Source organism: Thunnus maccoyii, chromosome 15 (genome assembly GCF_910596095.1).
Source record: "Thunnus maccoyii chromosome 15, fThuMac1.1, whole genome shotgun sequence".
In the NCBI taxonomy this organism is placed as follows: domain Eukaryota; kingdom Metazoa; phylum Chordata; class Actinopteri; order Scombriformes; family Scombridae; genus Thunnus; species Thunnus maccoyii.
Window position 1 is genome coordinate 30,334,601 of NC_056547.1, and position 9,981 is coordinate 30,344,581.

At 39.8% G+C, this 9,981-nt stretch overlaps 1 long non-coding RNA gene across 1 annotated transcript; it reads left to right on the forward strand.

Annotated features, from left to right (window-relative positions):
• The first annotated feature begins 1,182 nt into the window (after positions 1–1,182).
• On the forward strand, positions 1,183–8,792 carry LOC121912880. The gene is made up of 3 exons (XR_006100169.1): positions 1,183–1,257; positions 1,712–1,803; positions 4,320–8,792. It is a non-coding gene; the product is annotated as an uncharacterized LOC121912880 (long non-coding RNA).
• Positions 8,793–9,981: the final 1,189 nt, after the last annotated feature.

The window sequence follows — 9,981 nt, forward strand, 5'->3', positions numbered from 1 at the left end:
CCCCTCCAAATGAATTGATAATCCTAGAGGACCACATACTTTTGACCATCTATGGTCTTCTCATTAGCACAGGTAGTCTTGCTTTTAATTTGACAAGTTTACATTATTAATTTCAAATTGACATTGTGGGTGTATGTGATGAGCTGTTGTGTGTAACTTTGTATTTTGTATGGTATGTTCTGTGTGTTATTTGCTTTGTACTGTTTGTTGTTGTGCTGTTGTATGTTTTAATTGTGGGGGACTGCGGATGCAAATTAGCTTTGAGCTAACTCCAGTGCAGTGCATCTTTAATGTTTAAGAACTGCACACTGTCCCAATCAATAAATCAAATCAAACACAAATATGCAACATTGGACCATTTTCCTCACAATGTTTCATCTGCCCTGCACCTGTACTGTGCGCACTGAAAAAGAGGGATGATGCATCACAGACAAAGTCTGTGACAAGATGTATAGAGGCAGATACTCACATTTTATTACATAATGAAAAGTTCCAAGCCTTCAAGTGTGCACGGAAGAAAACGGAGAAAAGAGGAGGAGGAAACGAAAGTGCAATATAGAGGTGTCGTCTTATGTTGACGTTAAAATGCCATTTTGTGTAAATGTAGACAAATGAAATATTTGTTGCACATAGCTAGCTAGGTAGCAATAAAGCTAATGCTAGATAATGATGCTACGGTAGCTGCTGGACTCAGATAACATTACAGAAGGAAGGATATGAGACTGGATGACAAGTCAGTAGCTAGCTAACTGGACAACTGCTCCTTCCTACAATGTAAGGCCTTGTGCTGAAATTTCACTGACCGATATCAGTGATAATGGCTAACACTATATCCATAAAACATAGATTTCTGCACTGGGTTGCACCAGCTATGTGTCAGCTGGCATGAGCCACTTGGCATCGTAGCACATTGTAGTAAACTAGATCGATATTGAAATATCATATCAATAAATTAGGTCTCTACTGGATTACTGTAATAATTACTGTAAGTAATGAGAAAATGATGCTATATTGCAGAAAAACTGCCATTTTACCATCAGTGAGTTCTGTGACATGTCATGATTGACACCTACCCTTGAGGCATGTGTGTAAATATTTAGTAGTTGTTTGTCCTACTCTGCAGCTACATGTTTTTGCTTGTAATAGGCTAATATCTACTCTATAACTGTCCAGATGCACTCAGGAAATATTTGCAGAAGCCCTCAGCTGCTGGAGAAGTTACATCTGATCTCCCACCTATACCACTCTCTGAAGCAGGTAAGTTATTTGCTGTCTGTGTGTAATTGATAATACACTGCTATGTTGTCATTATTATTATTATTGTTATTATTGTTATTATTATTATTATTATTATTATTATTATTATTATTATTATTATTATTATTATTACTGAATGTTGCAGTTACACCTTGTTACTAATTAAATGTAGGTTTTAGTCAAATTAAATAAAGTTTATTTGTACAGTGCTACTTTATATACAGTAGAATGACACAAATGACTTAGTGCAGTGGTATAACAGTATAAACACAGCCTGCAGCAGGCCTGCAGCCTGCGGCAGGTGAGTTCTATTCATTGTATGTTACAGCTGCAGTAATGTGACTAATGTCAATATGGACAAATTCCAGACAGATTTTGCTATAATTCTATCAAATATTCACAATCAGTTATGAACATATGTAATATGCATATGTATATTTGCATGTATGTTTAGATTTGCCTGCAGTTGAAGGAACAACAGACACAACTTACACTGCTACTACTCTACAGCCTGCAGACACCCCATCAACTGGAACATATCCTGAAGTATGTGAGTCCATCAAGGCAGCATCTATAGATCCTGCTGACTAGCCAATCTCGTCTGATATGATGAGGATGGAGTTAGTCAGCAGAGGTCATATCAGGTAAAATAAGACTCTGCATTTCCAAAATGAGAGGATGGGAGATGTTAACATCACCACCGCTTTTACTGAAAATTAGTGAATGGGGAGAAAATCAAGAGAAGCTGGGTGGTATATTCCAAAAAAAACCAAACCAGTCTTTACTGCTTCTGCTGCAAGCTGTTCTCACAAAAAAAACAACTAGAAACCAATCAATAATTGACTTAATGACTGGAAAAATTGCAGTGAAATACTCAAAAGCCATGAGAACAGTCCAGAACATTCTAAGCACAAGACATCATGGAAGGACTAATATATCGAGTGTAATCTATGAATAACCAAGTGCCAATGTCTTGGATGTTACAGGTAGTTGGTAATATTTAATAATCTATTAATTCTTTGATACGTAATTTGTTTGATTGAGAAGTCATTTTAATTTATAAAAATAAAAAAAAATATTTTTGTCTTGAAACCATTGTGCTGTCTGATGTTTGTTGTCCATGACGACAACACTGATTATGTAATGTAACCATGGCATAACCCTGGATTCACAGAGTGTAGGTGTAGCTGCTGGTATTTCACAGTGTGTTTTCAGCTCATTAAAGTTAATTGTAACACTTTGGTCGCCTAAAAAAGTCTTAAAAAAGTAATAAAAAAGTCAACCAAACCAGCGTTTGGTTGTGATAAGAAACCCTTGAAGGAGTCGGATGCTCAGTTTTTACAGTGAGTACATTTTGTTGTAATGGTTTTAGGACTGTTTTTTGCTAGCGGAAATTAGCATTGGCATAAGCATCATCACTGTTAACCAAAAAAAAAAAAACTGCAGCGACCGCACTCTTTGGCTAGGTGTGGCCAAACTAAAAGTTGGGAATAGTTTAACTTTTTGTGGCGAATTGTGGCCAGAGAAAACCTACAGCCAATCAATACACAGAGCCCTCTGATGTGTCGACCTATGTTTCAAATAATTTCGTCCAACCTGAAACACATCAACAATGGAATATAAGCTGATTGTGGCTGTCTCTTCACACCCCATACTGTACAACAACACACACAGAGTTTGCCTTTCTGCTTCATGTTCAATATCCACCTCGCCTAATAAAATAGACTGTTCATGTCGGACACATAGGCAACATCATGATCATATATGTGACAGCACACAGGAGAAAGTGCATGTCTTGTCCAAAAACTTGTCTCACATGTTACTAGCTAGACTGTAACATATGCACAGTGGTGGTGGAAGAAGTACTAAGACCCTTTACTATCAATACAGAAATGTAAAAGCCATGCATGAAAAATCCCACTTAGGTGAAAGTAAAAATACTTGTTTCATCCCTCTGACTGATATGACATATTAATATTGATGCATCAGTGTGTAAGTAGCATGTTGCTGCTGGAGGGGAAAAAATCTGTTTACAGTTTTTAGGACTTTTTCTCTAATCTTTGATTTTTGGTGAAATATTGGATCATTTGAACATATATTGAAATGTAACCATGTGAGAAGTTTGGAGGGAAAAATCACTATTTGTTAACAACTCATAGACATCTGAAATGACCTGCTCCTGAGTCTGGAGGATGGGATGCACCCACAGACAACGGGCAGAGCAGCGCTGTTTCCTGGGCAACAGCTAGAGTAATGTTTCTCTCTCCATGGTGCAAATAATCTCTTATCAAGGATCTAGACTATTTATAAGCATCCCTTTCCCACAAAAAAATATAGTTTTAGCAGGATGACATCTAATTTCTCTCACTTCAGAGAACATAGCCCATCAGATATGTCAACATGTTTTTTGGTTCACATCGGTAGTATATTATTGTGGCACACAGAATGACGGAAATGAAAGGACATGCTCCCCGTCTGCGGAAAAATGTCATTTTTGCAGCGAACCACGGTTTGCCGCTCTTTGGTGTGGTTTCAGCATTACAGTGTTACAATTTCATTTGACAGACCTTTTCTTAAAGATTGAGAGGGACTCTGTGGATCGAATGGAGTTTGGTAAATCATTCCACCACCAAAGAAATACAGAGAAGATTCTAGCTAGCCACTTAAGGCCCTGTTGTAGTGGTGTCACCAGGTGCCTTTCGTATTCACATGATCATTGTGAATATGTTAGCATGCTAATGTTAGCATTTAGCTCAAGTGCAGCCTCAGCAGCTATTCATTAAAATTTTCATTCCCTTTGGAATTGTTCATAGGGCAATGTTGGGTCCAGTCTAGACCTGCTCTATGTGAAAAGTGCCCTGAGATAACTTCTGCTATATATAAATACATTGAATTGAATTATCCTTGATGTAATATGTGTAAATATATTTTAGACAATTATTTTCTATCTTGTCTGGACTCACATTGTTTGATGTTGCGCACCACAGTTAGCTTCCTAGTAAGCGGGGGTGGGGGGGTTCAATAATTTTTTAACACCCACCCATGGTGGCTCTTTCCCACAGGACCTGAATGCAGCATCTCAGGCTGCATCTCTCAGTGACGTCACCAGAGAGCGAGGGAGTCGGTGAAAGAGGGAGGGAGCTATACTGTGTGTGTGTGTGTGTGTGTGTGTGTGTGTGTGTGTGTGTGTGTGTGTGTGTGTGTGTGTGTGTGCCGTGCTTCTCAAACAGCTCTACAACCGTCAGTGAGCTGACAGGATTTAATTTGGGCCACGGAACAGGCGTGTTGGGAGCTCGGCTGAACGCTTTCCTGACTAATTGTCTCCAGAAAGCACTTTTTCACTCAGTGCTGCAGACAGCGGCGCTTCATTTTCTGCCCGACCAGCGGCGGTCGATGGGAAGCTGCCAATACAGCTGGCGTCCAGTATGTGTGAGTATGACTCTGTTACAGTATGTGATTAATGCTGAACTTTGCTTTTAATGCTGTGACGTTCATTTTCATTGATCGACATGTCAGCGGTATTATGGCATCATATGGGCTTTAAAAAACACAATTGCACACATTTTAGCATTATTAATTCACAATTCACAGTCTGACAGTTACTTTGAATGTAATATTGCTGCACTGTTTGCTTATCACAGGGTATTGCCAGGCTGCCGTGTTTTCATACTTCCTTAATGCTGTTAAGGGGATTTTCATTAATTTTAACGTCACACAATTTTAACGTTGCTAGCAAGGTAGCCCCTGCCTGAAAGCAATTGCTCGTGGGCATAATAATGCGCTTGCACTTGCGCTCTTCTCACCCGCGCACGCGAACTTGGACGCGCTGTCACGCACGCGGAGCCTGTATCTGCGTGTGTGTGTGTGTGTGTGTGTGTGTTTTATCCTGAGACTTCAAAGCTTCACTGTACAGTAGGTGTAGACGCGCTGGTGTTGCAGTGTGGTCCATTTATCTCCTTTTGCCATCATCACACAGGCTGGAGGTCTGCAGCTAACGTATCTGATGCCAACAGTTTGTGGGGATGAAGTGAAGCAATGACTGCCAAGATATCATTCGGTCAATGTGACAGATTACAATTTGGCAGTGATTAACAACAAGTCAGCTAAAGTGTGACCTCCAGGGTAATGATCCACTGTAAGATAAATATTCATGTTACCTATAGAAAAGCACAGAGTGATTATCCGTTTTCTGATATTGATCAGGTGATATTCCACAAATACTGATGAATCATTATATGTGGTTTATGCAGAAATAATCTCCAGTAATGACACAGCATGTTTATTTGATTGTCATGTTGCTCAGATATTGGAAGGGAAAGTTTAGATTTGATTGATTTATGAACTCTTGATTTTGAGCATGTCATTTCAGTGAGAAAAGAAACCAAAATACGTTGAACCAGTGGGGTTGGCAGAAATTGTATTTTGGGTGGGCCAACACTAAAAGTGGGTGGGCCATCTTTTCTCAGAAAAACTGACTTGTGAAGAGTTAGAAGAACAAATAGACACAAACTGAAAAATGAACAACCAGTTTACTTTGCAACATTCTGGATCACAGGCAATAACAGCAAAACACTGCCTATCCAACATGCTCAACCAACAGAGCATCAGTCTATAAAGACTGTACACAACAGTACAGACAAAAGGCGGTCTTTTATAGCCTATCCAGTCTAAGATACAGTATATTTGCACTAGCAAGAGCATCTGCTCATTGGCTCTACAGCGCATTGCAAACAATTTTATTGAACAAAATGGCACCTAAACATAAACCCAGAAAGCAGAGGTGTTATTTTAGACAGAAACCACACAAGTAACATATCTCTTGTGCATTCATTATAGTCTATAGCCATTGTTGCTTCAGTACTGGTCTGCTCATGATAAACCAAATGGTTCATAAATGACACATAACTTGGGTGAACCCATAGCCCCAAGAACTTGATTTCAGTTGGAAGTGCAGAGGTGCTGACTATCAAACACCCCCTCCCCCAAAAATGTTTGAGTTTATTAAATACTTGCAGCGATCCCACAGCAGCAGAAAGTGCGTCTCCCCATTGAGATACACTGCACACATTTACGCATTAGGCACATCAACGTCACTTCATTGACTATTTAAATCTCCCAACACGCCGACAGAATCAGTCAGGATCTAATGTTAATTAATGTTCTGTGTACTACACATCCAAAAGGTTACACACAAAGTCCAGGTTCATACAGTGAAATTGTTTGGAGCAGAGTAGACGTCCCCCTGATAAATCCTGAGCTCCATTAGAGCTGTCTAAAAAATATTTCAGAAGCTAAAAGTTTAATTTTGATTCCTCTGGAGAGTTTCCTCTGTCCTGTCAAGTTGATAACTACAGTTTTTAGTAGTCAGGCTGCCGGAGACAATTCTAACCGGCATGTGTCAACTGGGTCTGTGAGCCGCGTGTCTCACGCTTCTTTTCCCCACTTAACTATCTTTATGCGCAGGGTCTATTTTTGCTGGACCGCCTCGCACACGACAGAATGAAATAATTATTGCAACAACACAAATAGGCAGATAAGCTGCCAGCTACCTGGAGGCTGCAGTACCCCCAGCACCCCTACTTCCTGCAGCTATGAGTGAACCTGCATCAGGCTGACTGGGAGAAAGTGCTATACTGCCAGGGAGCGAATGGCCGGGCTGACCTTGCTGTGGGCTGACGAGTCTGGTGGACTCAGTTGGAGGTGGAGGATTTTCTTCTTCCTCAACATTTTTCAATTAACACATTAAAAACTTTGTGTAGCTACTGATGTAGCGTTAACATTAGATTGCAAGCGAGTCGGCCAAGTCACATCACAGTGATCACTTGAGATTACAGCCTGTCTGACAGCCTCTGACAGGCTGCTATGATTATGCTGGGTGTGCCCATGACTATGCGGGTGGCACACACACACACACACACACAACTGACGGACGCAACAGTGCAGCGTATGGGTAGAGGTTCACCAGCACCAACATGCTCAGTAATGTTTAAAATGACACCTGAACACAGCCTGGCACAGTGGCCACATAAACCACACACACACACACACGGATGGCAAACGCAGCAACATCAGCATAAAATCCAATTGTACACCCAACAAAAACTATAACCCAATAAACAATAATATTGAAATAGGCAATACAATCCGAAACTGTAAATTAGCTTGCTTTTGATGATTACAGTAGGAGACGACATGGCTTGGTGTTCAACACTGAAATTATTTCATTATAGTCCAATGTGTCAGTCAGTTCTCTTTCAAAATGAGCAGGGACAAAGAGTTCAGTCTGTATGTCATCACTGATGCCAGTTTTTATCCAACTGATGGTTGAAGAGTCTTTCAACAGTACAGCTTGTTGCTGCTGAATTAGCAGCCACGTACCTGACGATACTACTTGGCACATGTTGAGGAGAAACTGGCACAGGAGTAGGTGTCTTGGTTGAGAGTGATGACTGAACTTGAGCTGAATTCTTTTCCTCCTGCTCCCCACGTCTTTTAGTAAAAGCAGCTAGCTAGTGGACTGTAGGCTTCTGCTCCTCTGTGCAATGCGTGGGCTGTACACTGAGTGAATGAGGAGGAGCTGCTCGCTGCTTACAAACTGGCATTTGCAAAATGCACTGGCACTCAAAAATTCTGACCTATTAACATCATCATATGGTAAACAAGAGGCAAGAAACAAGAATTGTTTTATTTTTATTTGTTGCATAATCGCATTTGAAACATTGACTGCTATTCATTGGATGGTCCAGCAAAAAAGGAAGCCTTCTGATTGCCAAGTGGGTGGGCCAAGGCCCACCAGGGCTCACCCACATTTTCATATATTAGCTAGATTTCAGCTTTAACAGACTTTAACAGGAGCCTTTTTGGAACCTGAGAACCTTACCTGTGTTTTCCTACTGGAGTTAGTGTACTTACTTGGCCATAGTTCCTGGCACCCAAAAAGCACCTGCTTTAGGTGTGGTATTTTCTGATGGCACAGGAACTATTCTGCCAACCCTGTCTCATTTACTGTCTCATCAGATATTATGTTTATATGCTAGTAAATTGTTTTCTCAATTATGTTGCAGAAGTGAACGTAATTGCGGGCTGGATTATTTTCACAGGCAATGTTTTTTTTTCGAATGAATTAAGCACTGCATTTATATAATTCACTGAAGTCAGAGGGGGCTCAGGGTGGAACACATAGAAAACTGATCTCTGACACCAGAGACCAAGGTTCACATCCAGAGCCCTGTGTGTCTAGATTTAGGCAACAAAAGCAATACAGTTAAGGTTGGTGAAAGATCTTGGTGTCTTTTAATGTTAATAAACACATTGTGTCTCATGCTTCAAGTCACTGCTTTTTCTGTATTAAACCATAATCTTTCCTTAAATGATAGGTTTACATTTTTTCAAGTCTTGTCAGGTGCCTATATAAACAGTGAATGAGGTTTTCGTCACTGCAATCATCCCTCCTGTTATACTGGCTATTAAAAGATCCCCTTCAAATGTGCTTTCAATGTAAGTGATAGGGGCCAAAATCCCTAGACCTTGCTCTGACCAAAAAAATATATTTAAAAGTTAATCTGAAGCTTATATGAGGCCTCAGCAATCTGAGTTAGTCATATCAAGTGGATATCTGCTCCATTTAGTCTTTTTAGTATAAATTCCCCCTTTGTGTTTTCTTGGACAGTGTTTCCCTTGTTGAGCTAGGGTGGAAGTATAGTAACAAAAAGAATAACTTTGGCACTAAAAAGACTAACTGTGAATGATGTAAACTTGATTTGACTCATTTTAACAGCTGAAGCTTCATATTAGCGTCAGATAAACTTTTAAATACATTTGTAATTTGAAGAGGGGCTATGGATTTTGTCACCATTTGAAGTTCAATGTTCATTTGGGCACCTGATTGTTGTTTATGGACAAATTTGAAAAATTGTGAACCTGTCCTTTAACCTTAACCAAGAACTGTTAGTGTGTAAACATAGTTTAATAGTACCATGGTTACTACCACCTGATTTTGTACTGCAAGATTGGATATTTGGTGGAAAAATATGAAATAAGTTGTCACTGAAGATTTTATTCATACTGTATAATTTTCCCATGATGTTGACAGAAAATGTAATACAGGTGGCATTACATTTCCTTTAAAATGTAATTGCTGTTGCAATTGAGTCATATATGAACACAATTTCTAGTAGGGTTGACTCTTTATGTCAGGAATACTCAGCTGTGGGGACTTTCAGTTTCTGATTTAGTTAATGAGTTTAGTTCTTGCACCTGCTTTGTTCCTGGAACCAGTCTTGTATTTCTTCATTCCAGGACTCAGACTCGAGTCCGACTTGAGTCCAAAAATCCCCCAAAATCTTATTTTATTCTTATAAAGACAGAAAATCAGAATCAGCAATAATCAGAATCAATAGGTCAGCCTTTTAAAAAATTGGAAATCGGAATCGGCCCAGAAAATTGCAATTGGTGCATCATTAATATTAATGGTAACAGCTGTGTCATTTTTGTTTAATGTAGACCTTTTTTATTCGTATGTCAGCTCTTTGACCGTGCCAGAGTGGAGCACTGAAACCCATCTTGGACACAGACTCAACCTTGATGACTCGGACTTTGACTCTTCTTGGTGACTCAGACTCAGACTCGAAAACTGGGGACTCGAGACTTTGCTCGGACTCGAGATTTAGTGACTCGACTGCAACGCTGCCTGGAACTATTTAGTCAGAGAGGAATATATGATGA